The sequence below is a fragment of the Mesoplodon mirus genome (genome assembly GCF_964341445.2).
Source record: "Mesoplodon mirus genome assembly, chromosome: 17".
In the NCBI taxonomy this organism is placed as follows: Eukaryota; Metazoa; Chordata; class Mammalia; order Artiodactyla; family Ziphiidae; genus Mesoplodon; species Mesoplodon mirus.
In genome coordinates this window covers 43,359,622-43,376,533 of record NC_138993.1, presented here as the reverse complement: position 1 = coordinate 43,376,533, position 16,912 = coordinate 43,359,622, and positions in this window count along the sequence as shown.

Below are 16,912 nucleotides of genomic sequence, written 5' to 3'. Positions count from 1 at the left end.
AAAAGCCTATTTTGTGTTAAAAGTAATAAAGAGAAAAGTAGAACCAAGAGCATTTGAATAAAGGTGACAAAGTCTAAAATGAATAAAATATAAAAGAAGATTTGATATTCAAGGACTCCAGAGAAAGATTTGTTTAACAGAATAATGAGGAACTAAGCTTCCCACCACTCTAATAAACAGGTGGAACATTCTCTTGAAGCTGCAGCAGGCATAAGGATTTGAATAATCCTCATATATGAGTCAGAGCAGGAAACTAAAGAATCAAAGAGAAGAAATACTTTTTCTAAGTGCCTAAATGAATTTCTTAAGTGTTTTCAATTTTTCTCTGGAGAAGAGTTAGAAGAGAAACTAAAAGAATTTGCAGATTGCTGTATATAAGGTGGTGCAAGTTAAAATTTGTCCAGAAATTATGGCAACACATAGCTACAGGGAGCTAAGGAATCTGAAAAAAATAGTTATTTCCTAATAAGGACATATATGAAATCATTGTAAGATCAAGATAAGTTCTTCCCCAAGGGGGATATAAATGAGCTGATTATCAGAATAATGTCATTACCCACTTAAAAAAAGTGTTATTAACTGTGTCAAGCTGTTATGTACCTGACTTTACTCTTGGGAAGTATTCTAAGCTATTTGCATCAGTGTACTATTTAATTGGTTTTAGCATATATGTTGGCTATCAATTTTAAGTAAAACAAAAGATAAATTCTCATGTTTAATACTTTTATAAAGATAACTTAAAATAAGCAATATTAGTACATTTTTGGGCAAATGACATCCTCCTGGGAGGAGTCCCACTTCATGGAGGACAGCAAAGAGCATAATAATGCCTGTCACCAGGGACAGCAGTCCCAAGATGTCAACTGCTGCCTGGTTTTCATGTGTTAGAATGCCCAAGAAAAACACAACAACACAACTTTACACAAACACTGGATGGAATAAGGCTTTCCTCATTGAGAAGAGATGGAGTAAGATCAGATTCAATAGTGAGTGACAGTCCCCAAGGCCAAGTGGTCTCCCTCCTCACCACCACATACAGATGAAGCAGGGAGAGAGGGTGGTGTGCATCACCCCATGCTGCAGGTGTAGGACCCAATTTGTTCCCTTCCAAGAAGAGGTAGAGCAGTGGTATTGGCCAGGTGCTATATGATGTACACTCTTAAGCAGAACAAAGTACACATCAAATCCAGAATGGGGGAAGATATTACTAAATAAGGTTATATGATCAGCATAGGCTCCCAGGTCTCCTTATCTCCATGAAGAAAATGTTGCAGGTCCAAGGGTCAACAGGCTGCATGTGATTGCCTTTCTCAATATCCACCCCTCCAGTCCTTGCTCTGTCACTTAAAATAGCAGAAAAAGCACATCGAATCTGGCAAGGATGATACTGTTTGTACACAATATTAATCTACATGCTGGGTAGCTTAAATTGAAAGTCTTATTTTATATTCAGCCAGTTGATTTGTTTTCTTGCACTTTATTTCTATTAAATTAAGAAATACTAATTTAGGTTGTTAAGTCTGGCAATTCATAGCTTGCTCAAATAATGTTCTATAATTTTAACAAAGTATGGAGTGATTTCTCACTGAATAACCCTTTCATCTCTCTGTCAGTCAATATATAGTACACAAAAGCTGTAATATGGAGAGATAGAAGAAAATGGATTCAAAATCTATACTTTGATGCATTTAGCATGCTATAGTATTTCTTAAAGTTCATTGAATTATTTGTGTATGATCTAAAAATATAAATTTTAATAAATGAAGATTCTCATATTCAATAATTGAAGAAAAATACTGCTATTGGCTGAAAGTGTTTCCCCAAAATTCATATGTTGAAAACTTAATGCTGAAATTGATGGTATTAGGAAATGGAGCCTTTCAGAGGTGATTAAGTCATGAATGGGATTCATAACCTAATAAAAAAGACTCCAGAGAGATTCCTCATCCCGTCTACCATGTGAGGACACAGCAAGAAGTTGGCAGTCTGCAACCTAGAAGAGGGCCCTCACCAGCAGTGTGGGCACCCAGATCTCAGACTTCCATTCTCCAGAACTGTGAGAAATAAATTTCAATTGTTTATAAACCATACAACCTGTTATATTTTTTTAGAGCAGCCCAAGCAAACTAAGACAAACCCCAGTTCTTGGGAATCTGTGATTAAGCAGATTTTACCAGAGTTACTTCAGTATTCTTACACAATCATTCTGATAATGCATTATAAACAGAAAATAATTATTAGCAAACCTGGCCCCCTCAGGTCTGAAACTAACAAACAAACAAAATAAGGGGGGAAAATCTAAAAAATATAATATCCTTTTAATTTAAATATTTGATAGCTTTGCACACAAAAATACATGAGTCTACTGTTCAATGGTAACACAATCTTAGAAATGCCTCTTTCCCTGGTGGATGGAGGCTAACTTCACAGATTTTCCATAGTTTACAAACAAGAGTCTTAAGAAACAACTTAGTCTTTTTTACAGAAAAGATAGGAATTATTTCAGTCTTTTTTTATTACTTTCTCCAAGGCTGAACGTGTGGTTCTTTCCTGAAACACAATTTCAACTTTCTCTTGCTCTGTTAAAGGCTTACTGTGACAAAGTTTCTCCCTAAATTATGAAGATGAAACATAGGTATCAAAACTAGCAAGTAGGGCTTCCCTGGTGGCGCAGTGCTTGAGAGTCCCCCTGCCGATGCAGGGGACACGGGTTCGTGTCCCGGTCCAGGAGGATCCCACATGCCATGGAGCAGCTGGGCCTGTGAGCCATGGCCGTTGAGCCTGCACGTCCGGAGCATGTGCTCCACAACAGGAGAGGCCACAGCGGTGAGAGGCCTGCGTACCGCAAAAAAAAAAAAAAAAAAAAAAAGAGGGTAGGGCTATTAATGGAGATGGTGCACCTGGCAAACTGCTTTTCAATTCACCAGCAATATCAGCACTCAGGAATCTGGGGTTTCCTCTGATTATATGCAGCATGGTAGGCAAGGAGCCATGTAGGCATACTTCCCCCGAAATATAGGAAGGTCGAGGAAGGTATATCAAAATACAGTTAAACTGCAAAACAAAGCTTTTAAAGGAGGTGAAAGGCTTTTCACCCCTGTCAAGTGGTGATAAGTAGTGGGTCCCTGTTTTGGAGACTTGTGGGCCAGGTTCTCTAGATGTAAGAATTACAATATATCTTATGTTTAGAAGGGCCTTCTTCACAACTAATTTCTTGTATCATTTACTCAAATTAATGAAATATATAATCCTTACATGTATAAATCTGTGCCTGAAAGCAAAGTCTGTAAAAAGAACTTGGGGATAGCTAGATTATTTGGGATAGTCTGAGGAAGCAGAAATAGAAGTAAGGGTTATGAGACAGTGAAAATGGAACAGCCATAGAAAGATGTTTTGCTTGTGAAGTTACTGCCGTAGGCTAGGGCTCAACTCACCTGAGCCCTCTGAGCCTAGAGCCTACTGTTTGAAGGATCAGAAGCTTTGTCATTCATTTCCCCATCACTTATGCACCACTTCTCATCTCCTACTGGTTGAAAGTTGTTCCTGGAGGTGTTAATGGCCCCACACATCAGACACATCAGAGAAAGCCCTAAGGAAGAAAAGCAGAAAGACTAATGAAAGATATCTGAGGTTAGATTCTGTTTCCATACACAAGACAATCCATCATAGTTATTGTTGGTGTCAGAGGTGAGCTGAAGGAAGATGGCATAGGGAGCAAAAATTGACTGCTCCATTCACTACCTTTCCATTAATTGCTGTCATCCTTTTGCAACTGTGCACATACCTGGTATACTGAAAATTATGGATATGTGTGTTTATTAGTTATTTATATTATTTTTAAATTTAAGAAGACTAATTTTGTTTCAGTTATTTGAATATATTATACAAGCTCTCTCACTTCATATTTAATGTCTTCCCAAGTCCAGAACTCTATTTCCCAATGACAAATCAATTTAGTATCTAGCAATTGTCCTCTTTTCTATCTCTACTTCTGTCATTATTATTACTCTTGTAATAGTTTTATCTCTGCTATGGTATACACTTTGTGAATAATAAAAAAATTGTACCAAGTTCAACATGTTAATTTCAGAAACCCTTCACTCAGGTGGCATGACTTATATCACCAGTTCATGTCCTGCAATTAATCCTTTTCAGTAATTATTTAAGATATTGATTAATCAAATCTGTTAACCCCATCATTATTTCTTGGTCCATCACCCTGTTTATATACTCAAAATTTTTATGGTCTATTCTAATTGTTCACTTGATTTCACTTTTAAATATCCTCATTTGCCACACTTAGTTCTTCCTTTTTTTTTTTTTTTTTTTTTTTGCGGTTCGCGGGCCTCTCACTGCTGTGGCCTCTCCCATTGTGGAGCACAGTCTCTGGACATGCAGGCTCAGTGGCCATGGCTCATGGACCCAGCTGCTCTGTGGCATGTGTGATCCTCCTGGACTGGGGCACGAACCCGTGTCCCCTGTATCGGCAGGCTGACTCTCAACCACTGCGCCACCAGGGAAGCCCCAGTTCTTTCCTTTTTATACTCACCTAGTTATAATAAATCTAAATTAAGCCCCAAAACACCCACATCCTGCCTTCCTGAACCTAAGTAATTAAATGTTGATTTGGGGGAATAACATAGTAGTCCTGATATTTCTCCTTTTATAATCAGGATACTGAAACTTAGCTTATGTTTTTCATTTCAATTTAGCTTGCCCATTTTCCTGATTAAATATTTTATCTTTTTCTTTTCTCTGAAAACTTCTAACAGACTCTCCTCTTCCCTGTAATCACAGCTGTTGTCCTTACGTTTTTTGTTAGAGAAAACATAGAATAAATTAAGTGAACACTCACTCAGCTTCTGAGGACCAATGTATAAACCACTCTATGTCTGTATTCTTATTTCCTAGTTTCCTTCATATGACTGGGAGACATATCTCTGTCCCTTTCAAATGAAAAATCAATTTGTTAGTGTCTGGATTCCACCTGCTCTTCCCTTATTTTTCCTGCATTATTAATTTCTCTCTCACACATAAATCATTTTCAGCAATATTCAACATGTTCTAAAATGCCCCTTCTTGAAGAAAAGAAAAAGGATTAAATCCAATAGTTTCCCTTGATGCTATACTTACTTCTATTTCTTGTTTTCTTTCTCTTTTATCATTGACAGAAATATCATTCAAAAAGTATTCTTTAATTATTGATTTCTTTATTTAAGTTTTACTGATTTTAACATTCAATAGGTAGGTTCTCCTCCTATGAAACATTTCTCTTAAGGTCAACAAAAGCTTGAATGTTGTAGGTCCATTGGTTAAAAGATACATTACTAATTATAGTCAAATAACTATAAAATAGAATTTAAAGTTAATCAACATTTTAAACTCCAAGCTTTAGCTGCAACATTGCTAGGATAAATTATTATTTTGAGGAACAAAAATTATATAAATATTAAAATTCAAAATTTATATAAATGTATATATATTTTTAAAATATTAAATCCAAATACATTTTGATAAAAAACATATTGCATTATTCCACTGACTCATCATGAAGTCATAGGAAATTTATATTATTAAAAATTCTGATTTGAATCATAATATAAATTATCAAAAATACAATAATTTTAACTATTATATTAAAATTCAAATGATGGTAATTTTCTTGTCTGTTTGTTTTGTTTTGTTTCTATTTTTTTTTTTAGTAACTATATACTCCCCAAATACTGAATACACTTCTCAGTTATTTTGGAAATGTATTATAAATTTATCAAAAAAGAACATATTTTCCTATACCTTCTAAGGTGAGATATTAATAGTATCTTTATGTTATCATCTAAGATTTTATTTTTTTTCTTCAATAACTGGAAGAGCAATCAAGTTTTTCTTATTCAGATAAATTTATGTGAGATGACATATTGTAAGGGTTTTTTTTTTGTTTTGTTTTGTTTTTGCAGAATTGTCCTATATAGAAATACAGAGAATTTTATTGAAATAAGATACAGTACCCTTTTCAAGAAATATCATATAAGAAACTTAATAACACATGATATTAACACTTCAGTGTCATATATAATAAATTTTCTTTACTAAGAGATTTATATGTTGTTAACCTTTTAAAAAGATCTATGATTAGAGATTTCACAGAAATAAAGTATTACTACATGGATTTTCTGCATGTTCTTAAAAAGTTATTGGACAGGTACAATATACTATGTTGACTAATATGTCCCTGTCTATGAAGCATCAAATAGAAATTTACTTAATTGCTTAAAATATACATCATGACCAAATTGAATAGAAATCATAAAGACATAAAGAAGGTTACACACCTTTATAACCTGAACAGGAACTATTTGATACTCCATTTTAGAAAACTGAGTGTGAGATGATGAAGGGACATTTTTTGAGCAGTTTGTAAAATCCAATATTTTAAAATTATTTTCACAGAATGCACTCATATATTTTGAATTTCATATATTAATAATACTGACATATACAACATTTTTATTTCTTTAGTTTAGAGTGTGAGAATAACATGTATTTCAAATAATTTTTGACAGAAGGATAAGATGTTAACTGATCTAGCTGTCATCAGAATGAGAAAAGAAGCAAACGTGAACATGCTGATAGTGACTGTCCAGTGTTTGATCCTTTATGGATAAGCCAGTTCTTTTCCAGACTGATTACTCTGTCATTCACTGGAGCCTATCTTGTCTGGGCTGTCATGCTTGGTCTTTGACATTAACAATAAGATTAGGGACAACACTGGCTGTCACAACACCAGTCAGAGCCTAATATATAGTAGGGACCTTGTTCTGATACAATTACATTTAAAGGAAAACTAGTAAATCTGTACTTCCAATCACTGTCCAGCTATACACAGGGAAAGAAGATTGCTGAATTTTTACACGTTTTAAGTTCACAGTGTGGAAGACATAAACAAGGTAGCCTGATAATTATTAGATTATTTATTGATACATTTAAGGCAGCTTTGTTCTGGTGATGAACATTTCTGTAGAATAATTTACATAATCTATAGGAAGTAAAGAATTAGAATGAGCTTAAGTCTTCCTTTTGTGTACTGACAATACACAATTTCTGAGCATGAAGGGGGCAACTTTTTACTACTCTTCCTCATTCTCTCATCCATTTGACTAGTGTCTACATCAGAAAAGGAATATTTTCAGAAAATCACCAATATCAAAAGCCTTCTGCTTTTAAGTAAATGTATTTAAACTCATTTGTATCTGAAAATATATATAAAATATAGGGTACTTTTTATCCATATTATAGATATATATATGTGTGTGTGTATATATATATATATATATATATATATATATATATATATATATATATATATATATATATATAGTGTGTGTGTGTGTGTGTGGTACATGGGCCTCTCACTGTTGTGGCCTCTCCTGTTGCAGAGCACAGGCTCTGGACACGCAGGCTCAGCGGCCATGGCCCATGGGCCCAGCTGCTCCGTGGCATGTGGGATCTTCCCAGACTGGGGCATGAACCTGTGTCCCCTGCATTGGCAGGTGGACTCTCAACCACTGCACCACCAGGGAAGCCCCATATTTTATATTTTTATAAAATAAATTTTTCCTAGTGCATGTGTTAACTTGAAAGACTTGGTGTCCTAAAGTTGAGATTTTCTGATAAAAAAAAAATGAATTGCAGGAGATATGTCCTGAAGGTAATGAGAGCCTCATGATCATATAAGAAAAGCTGAGTTCTTTGAAAAAAATAGTATTTAAAAATAGTATTATAATAATAATAATATTAATTTCTCCTACTCTGTAACAAATGACTACATCCCTATAGGCTTAAGCTAACAAATATTTACTGTCTCTCAGTATCTTTGGGTCAGGAGTCCAGGCACAGCTTAACTGGGTCCTCTGCTCAGGGCCACAGAAGTCTTCAATCAAGATGGCGATTGGGCTGTGTCCTTATCTGGATGTTGACTGGCAAGAATATATTTCCAATATCATGCAAGTAATTGGGAGAATTCATCCTCTTGCAGCTATGGGGAATTTTCTTGCTGGTTATATTATAGGCCTGGAGTCACCTCCTAGAGGTGCCCTCATGGCTCCTTGTCACATTTCTCTCACAGCCTCTTTCACAATATGGCAGCAAGGGACTCTCTCACTCCCATCTGAAAATACTGATTCTTAAATAATGTAACCTGATCAAGGGAGTAATATCCATATTCTACTCATTAGAAGCAATTCACAGATTCCACCCTAACTCAGGGTGGGACCGATGGAGAATAACACTAGGACGTGTACTGAACAATAATTATGAGACACTTTGTTGCAATTGACTCTGGTTTTAAAATAGTGAGAAAGATAAACTAACAGAGAGATATGACAGTTCAGTGGTACACAGGATAGGAATGAGTTTTTAGAAGAGAAGAATGTTTAGTTCAAGGAATTTCAGACAATAAAATTCATCCATACTTCATAGTTGAAGTTTGTAAGTGGGATCTTTATGGACAGGGGCACGAACCTGTGTCTCCTGCATTGGCAGGCGGACTCTCAGCCACTGTGTCACCAGGGAAGCTCCCTTTATTCAATTTTTAACGTTTACCCCATTTCTATTTCCTGCTGGGACCTTGTCTGGTACAGCTAAGAACTAGCGGAACTGAGACTTTAACACATACAACCTGGCTCCAAAGCTGAGTTATTGATCACTATGGTATGTGTCCTGAATCCATGAGAATTATTCTGTCACCTGCAACAAAGGAACAATTCACTTAAAAATCTGCTACACTAGCAGGATTCTGTAATTGAATTAACATTTTCAACATCTTCTCAACAAAATAGTCCAGAAAATATCAGCATGAAATAAAAAATAGAAATTAATTAGAAACAATAGTTCAGTTCCTCACTTAAAATGATATTCAGTGATTTCAGCATTCTTTTATGATTCCAAAAAATTGCATGTGAATCAGGCACAAAGACATTTGTTATTCTCTAATCTTCTGTATTTGTTCTAGGTGACTGTCTTTGGTGCACTATCCTATGCCTCCACTTAGACTATCATAAGAACATAGAAGTTTTTTTCCAAATAAAGATACTTTGACATTTATCTGTTTATAAGTATTAGATATGAAAGTGTAAATAAATGGAATAAAAATAACATCATCCATTTCTTTGCCTTTTGGAAAATCTTGGCTAGATTACTTATCCCATTTCCTCTTTTCAAGCACATGAATACTTTTTACAACCTCACTTGCATTTACTTTGAGGCCTTGTAAATTCCAGTCCAATGTAATGTGGTTTTAAATTGATGTGTGTCACCTCTAGACTTGGTCCATAAAAACACCTTGCTCTATCCTGAAAAAGTTTCTTCAACCAGCTCTTTAATATTGCAGTCTCAAAAGTTGGATGGGGAATGAATCTTGAAGACAACATTTGGAGGATATCTGCCAAACTAGTTTCTCAATAACACTGAATTATGATGTGAGTGAGACTATATATATATATATATATATATATATATATATATATATATATATATATACTGTTAATCCACTCAGATTTGGAAGTGGCTTTTTCTAATGTTGCTTTTTAAAATTAAGTTTTATTGGAGTTAAGTTGATTTACAATGTTTTGTTAGTTTCTGCTGTACAGCAAGGTGAATCAGTTATGCATATACATATATCCACTCTTTTTTAGATTAATTTCCTATATAGGTCATTAGAGAGTATTGAGTGAAGTTCCCTGTGCTATACAATAGGTTCTTATTAGTTATCTATATTATATACAGTAGTGTGTATATATCAGTCACAATTTCTCAATTTGTCTCTCCCTTCCCCACCCCCAGGACTGTCTTTTTATAGCAACAAATAAAGTAGATTACTCTAACTAATCACCCAACTCCACTACTGTCTAATTAATAAAACAAAAATATATTGGTTACAATTATAAATTAATTTTAGATTCTGACAAATTAGGTCTGGTAGTCTTTCAGTTTCCAAAGACCTCTGAATCTACATCCTCCTCCTCATCATCATCATATTCAGCATACTTGGCCTCCCATATAGCCAAACTCTCTCCCTAATAATATCATGTGTCCTCTGAATCAATTGAAAGGACTAGAAAATCTACTGGTATCTCTTGTATCATTCTAGACAATTTTATTGAGATCTCTTGAGATAAACAGTCAGAACTGAATCTAATGATTCCACCTGAGCCATAGAGTTAAATAGCCATTTTCAAAATGGGTTACATTTAATTCTTCCTCATCAATAGATGTCACTTGACATTCCTTCACAAGTTCTTTAATTTGTTGTTTCTCTTATTTCATAACATTAAAATCAAGTCATAAGAAACATAAAAATAAATCTAAATTCCCTTCTTATTTCATAAGAAAAATAAAATTTCCAGTTATATATCAACCATTAAACTAAGCACTCTAAAATTTTCTGAACACATAAAAAAATTACATTTTTCCCTGAGATAAACATCTACCAGTCCTCAAATATGCTAAATGAAAACTTTCCAATCAGTTACTGTTATCTATGAATGAAAGTATTATGTGTATTAAGGAACCTATGGTAGTTTCTTGTTGTGTGTTTTTGTACTAGGTTTGGTTTTTGATATAAAAGAGAATGACCTCTGGAAAAGGTAAAGTCCTAAATATAAACAAACAGTTACAGCAATTCAGTGAACTATATGTTCCAATTATCAGAGAAAGAAGTAGATGTGGGAATTTTAGTAGATATGCAAAACAGCATCAAAATGAAAATATTGAATGTTTACTGATGGAGATAAAACATGTTGACTCGATTAATGAGCAAGGAATTTACATAACCAGTGAAAATAGACTCAAAGAAAATTTTAAAGGTTTTATAGGAAAACTATTCTATGCCAAGATGCTTTATTAGACTATAGAGGGATTTTCTAAAAGAAGAAAAGATATGCAGCCTCATTATTTAAATCATTTGGAGATAGATTAAAAAAAAACTCTTCTAAATAGTTCTCTAAATACAGCACTGCACAACTGCTATTGACCACTATTATTATGAGTAATGCTCTGACAGAAGACTCTGTATATCCTTTTTCCCTTCCTTTAGTGATATCATTGGCATTTTACCCATTTTTTGGACATGATTAATTATTGCTCCAAAATAAGTGAGGCTAGTGTGTTTTTGTTTTAATGATTACTTTTAATCTCTTTCCCAATGATTGTGGGAAATTTGGAGAAAAGTTCTTAGAAAAATAAAATATCAACCATTGAATTAACTAATACACTTGATAAAATATCTTTGAAATGTATATGTAATTTTAAGCTATATATCTGTTAAAAGATTGTGAAGCTCACTCTATCACTGTAGACTTGAAATATTTTTAGATATTATTTCCTACTATTTTTGATGAGGTAAATTATATTTGAGCAGATATCAGAGTGAGAGCCTATGTCAAGTAGATACCTAGGGTGAAAGCATTCCACAAGAAGTAACAGGGATTTGAGGTCTCAAAGTAACTAGATGCCTCCTGATCTTTCCCAGGAAGTGAAAAAAAAAAAGAAATAAAAAGGAAAAAAGAAAAGAAGGCAGAGTGGTCTGAACACAGTTAATGAGTGGGTAAGTCAGAAGATAAATAAGATTAGCTCAGGTGTCCATTTCTGAATCATGGTAAGGATAATGGATTTTATTCTGAGATGGAAACATTAGGAAGATTTGAGAAGATATACACTTAAAAGATTAAAAGACTACTCTGGTTTCTGTTTGAAAAAGAGAGACTATAGAAAGGCAAGAATGGATGCAAGGAGGGCATATAAAATAACATCGCCCAGTGGAGAGATGATGGTTCTTGAGACTAACATGGTTGTGGTGAAGATGCGATGAGAAATGGTCAGATTATGGGCATATCCTCAGAAGAAGAGTCAATACAGTTCCTAATGGACTAAACATGAATGTGAAAGAAAGAAAGAAAATAATAATTACATGCTTTGGGGACTGAGATTTGAATGAATGGCATTGAAAATAACTGATATGGGGAAATTGAGTAAAGGTAGGTGGGGCAGAGCAGATATGGAAGTAAATAAGTAGTCTTTGGATATGTCAATTTTGTCAGAGATATGAGTGGAAATGTTTACTAGGCAGTTGGATATATGTACCTGGAATTTAGGAAAATGGTCAAAGTTGGAGATATGAATCATCAAGATACAGTTGTTAGTTAAAGACTGGAGTATAGATGATATCAACTGGTAAATGGGTATAGATAGAGCAGAGAAGTCTGAGGACTAAATCCTCACTTTGAAATGGAAAGGAATATCCAGTAGTTTAGGAGTAACTGTTAGAAGATATACACTTTCTTCTAATTTCTTCTATTTCAGGAGGAAATTGAGAAGCAAGCAGCTGAAAGTGTGTTCCAAGGAAGAGTACTAAACATTTAGAGTGCAAAATATATGAAATACTGGAGTCTAGGAGAGTAAAATAATAACTAAGAAAGAGTAAAATATTGAAAATCAGGATGGAGATTCCACTGGACGTTTGTGAAACGAATTTAAAATCTGTTTCACCAACTTTGTCCAGCTACTTGGAAACAGGTAAAGAAGAGGTGACAATTTGAATTTTAATCCTTGTTGGTGCTTTGTCCAAAATGTTTTACAGAGAGCAAGAGATAAGATAGTTGCTTATATATTTAAACTGGGAACTAGAATAGTGGTTATTGAGGGAAGTAAGAAAATGAGAGGAGTTGGGGACTGCCAGGGTGGATTGTCAAGTGTGGCAAGGGAAGGGGAAAGGGCCGAGATGGTAAGGCCAATGGATTTGAAGTCTTAGTAGAATTCAACATTTTTAAGTTGGGATTCAATAGAGAGTCAGTTGGAGAGTTAAGACATAGTATTCTGAATTTCAGATGCTTGAGACTGAAATTTTGAAGAACTTGCAGATATCAAGTTCTTCTAGTGTTTGATCATGGGAGTGGATCACTGAATGGATTGTAAGAACAAGATATTTAAGGAAGAAGAAAAATTAAGATATTGGATGGGAACATTGATAGAGTGGATATTTCAATAATAATGGCAGGATAAATGGTAGGGCAGAAAATGTGATTCAGGTCTTAAAATCTCCAATAAAAACAGTGGTGTATGGTTGAGACAATCGGAGCTAATGGGTAGAATAGTTTGGTGCCAAGTAGATGAGAAGTTTAGAAATCAGGATAAACAAACTGAAATGTCAATAAGGAGTAAGGAGGACTCTTATCCCATCTTCAGGCTCTGTCATATGTGAAAGATGGGAGACAAGGAAAAACAACTGCAACAGAGGTCACATATGAAGATTGCACAGGACACACTAACGTTAAAAGACCAGCTTTTGGGCAGAGATATAAAATGACAGGAGCATAGAAAAACGTATTGAAAATGTGGGAAATTGTGCTGCTGACAGTTCAGAGGGATAATGGAAGGTTTGGTGTTAACTTCATAGGATGTGACCTTGGGCCAAATTAAGAAGTATACAAAACTGTATAGAGATGAGAATAGTTCAGGTCTTGAGTTTCTTATGGGAGCTGAGATAGAGACATAAGGCATGATGGAGTACATCTTGATGGCCTTTAGGCAGGACATGTATAACCAGCTAATACTAAGTCTTCTTTCTTGGCATTAATCTCTTAAGCCTGTTTAGTAACGAGGTGGGGGAGTTATGGGAAAGGGGAAAGGGTATTGCTAAGATAATTTGAGCACTGGGGGCTGACTGTTCAATCCTGAGGAGCATGACAGTAAGTTTGAGGTTGCTGTTCAAAATCAAAAGGGAAAAAAAAAAAGGAATTCAATTTTGAAAAAAATATGAAAATAATTAATTTGAGGTAAATAGTAAAGTCATTAGAAGGTAAGAGTAATTATATATCCAAAGTTAATGTAAAATTGATTTACCTCATTTTGTTTTATTGTTAGTTTTAAAGTTTTTTTCTCTCTCTCTACATCCTTTTTAAATCTTATTTCCTTTCATTAGCTTTTAAGCTCCTATTATGTGCCAGGTCCATTACAAGGTCAACAAGTGGTATAAGAGAACAAATTTTCATATTTTTAAAGACATTATTCTCCTGGAGAGGAGATAGTTATGTGAACCAAAAGTGTAGTACTTGATGACATATAATACCTGGTAAATCAAACTACTGTGTTACTTACTTACAGAAGAGGAATTGGGGGCTTCTGTATTAATTTGGTCTGACAGAACCAACTAAAATTTTATCTGGCTGGGCAGTACAAGTAGGGTATATCTAAGAAGATTTATATTGGATGTTTAGAAGTGGAAAAGGTAAATAAATTGAAACAAGTGAAAATAAGAAAAGTAATTTGTCCACATTTGCTACAGGCAACACTTCTCTTTTGTAAAGGAAACTTTGCAGAGCTTTGTCTTTGGGAAATAGATTTTTCAAAAATATCATACAGTACTTTTCCCTTGATGATTCTGCTTTCTGAAAAAGTTAGTATGAAAATTGTAAAAGCTAACATTTATTGGGGGTTTACTAAGTTCCAGTCACTAGGCTCAACATAATAGTTACCATTTAGATGTTCCATGTGTCTTCTAATGATGCTACATTAACAACAACAACAAAAAACTCCATCCACATATGTATGATTTAATACAATAGAAATATAATAAATAACTTGCATTTAGAAAGAATTTTAATATAACAGAATATTAAGAAGGAACAAGTCAAGAATTCCTTTCTCTTTTAATTTAATATAATAATCTATAGGAGCAATTCATTTTAAAACTTTGACATAGAATTTTGCAGGAGAGTTTGAAAAGTCAGCCAGAAAGCCATCAAAATTATACCTTAAATACACTTTACTTTATAATTCTGCTGATCATTAATATGAGGGTAAGGGATACTGTATAATTTCTGTAAGATTCCATTTCCCACAATTCCAGGTTAATTTGGAGAAGAAAAGAAGAAAATCTAAACCAAGTCTCCAGTGTTATAAAGTCTCCTGAAAATTTATTTTTACCTTCCAAAAAGTGAAACCAAATTGGATTCGTTAACCTATATATGCTAAATTCCTTTAATTCCAGTTATATCTAATTTGCATATGTTATTTTTATCTTTTCTAAACAGTAGCCAAGTGACACTGCCGGAATTAATGCAAGTGCCATTTATTATATTACAGTTTAACTTCTAATTTGCTCTCTTTGCTAAATCATATTTCTGCACAAAATATTAACTCTCACCTATTTTCTCAACAAGCTCAAAGTTCTAAAGTCAGTTAATCTGAGAAAAGGAGAACAGGAAGTCTTTGCCTCTAACAGAGTTATAGTATTTTTGTTACCGAGTCCAAGCTCATACTGCTTGCTGCATGACAAGCCAATAAATCGAAAAATGAGTTGCTGGGTCAAGGAATAGCAACTTTATTCAGAAAGCCAGCAGACTGAGAAGATGGTGGACTAGTGTACCAAAGAACCATTTTACTGGAGTTAGAATTCAACCTTAAAAGGGTTGAGAGTGTGGTTGGTTGTTGCAAACTTTGGTGTTGGAATCCTTTGTTCTTGCAGCTGCCCATGTAGATCAGGTCACAATGTTCCTGTAAACCTCCAACAAGACAAAGGTTATTCTCTTCTGAAACTTCTTATCTCTATATGAATGGAAAACTGTTATACCTTTAAAGTTCAGAGCCTTGAAAATGGGTTATCCTTTATATTTCAGGCTACAGGCAACATTCTTAATTTGTAGCAAAAGCAATATAATAAAAAGGTTAAAGTAAAAGAAATAGACTCAATATGGAGTCAGATTTGTTCTTCCTTATTACATTTTCTTCATAAAGAGCTAATAAACACTAAGAATCAAGTTGAAGATAGTCATCAGAACATTGAGACAGATCAAGTGTTGCTGAAAACTTCATATCTATAGCATAATTAAAAAAAAAACTACAAACATAGAAATTCCTCTCAATACTGCATAAGCAATAAGGGAATTAAGTAATTTTAATAAAGAATTTGGAGATAAATAAGGAAATGACACAGAACAAGTGTAACTAAAGATGTAGATGTGAAGGAAAAACAGCCTGAAGATAATTTGGCCACTAGTAGAAGATTTTGCATTTCATTTTAATTTAATATATTTAATTGTTTGGGGATTATTTAAAGTTTTAGTTTGCTCTTGCTCCAATTTTACCACTTTATACTTTTTCCAGAAATGTACCATTTCATATTGTTTTCCAAAGAATTTTTGGCATAAGATTGTTTTATCTAATTTAATGCCTAATGTCTAATTTAATCAGATTTTATTTTATTTTAAAATACCTACCCTATTCCTAGTTTCTTTTTCCCTCTTATTGATAGATTTTCTTACTTTTTAAATATTTTTGTTTCATATTTTAGTAGTTGTTCATTTATTATTCATTTTTCAAGAATCAGATTTTTCTTTTATTAAACTACACCATATTTTCCTGTTCCCCTCTACAAGGATTTCTGTTCTTATTTGTATCATTTCCTCCTTTCATCTTTCTTATTGGTTTTACTCTCCTGTTCAGTCTTCTGAAGTTTAATACTTAGCCTATTTTTAAAAATTTGCTCTTAATTTCTGATAAAAATAACTAAAGTTTTAAAGAGGTGAGATTGTGTCCGGCAGAATGTGTTTTAATTTCCCTTACATTTTACTTATTTTGTAGTTTCCTTATGTTTTCTTATTTAGCATACAGGATTTTCTCATTATACTATTAGTGTTAGGATATATATTTTAAATAATTATTGATTTATAATTTAATCAGATTTACTATGAGATACTATAACCTATAGATTTTTTTGAGGCTTCTCTCAAGACCTAATACATGTTAGACTTTTTAAAATACTTCATTTGCAATCCAAACCTTGTGGATTTTGTTTTTTAATATATATTTCTTTGTGTGTTTGGTTGGCGTTACATACTACAGCACAGATACATCTTTTAAA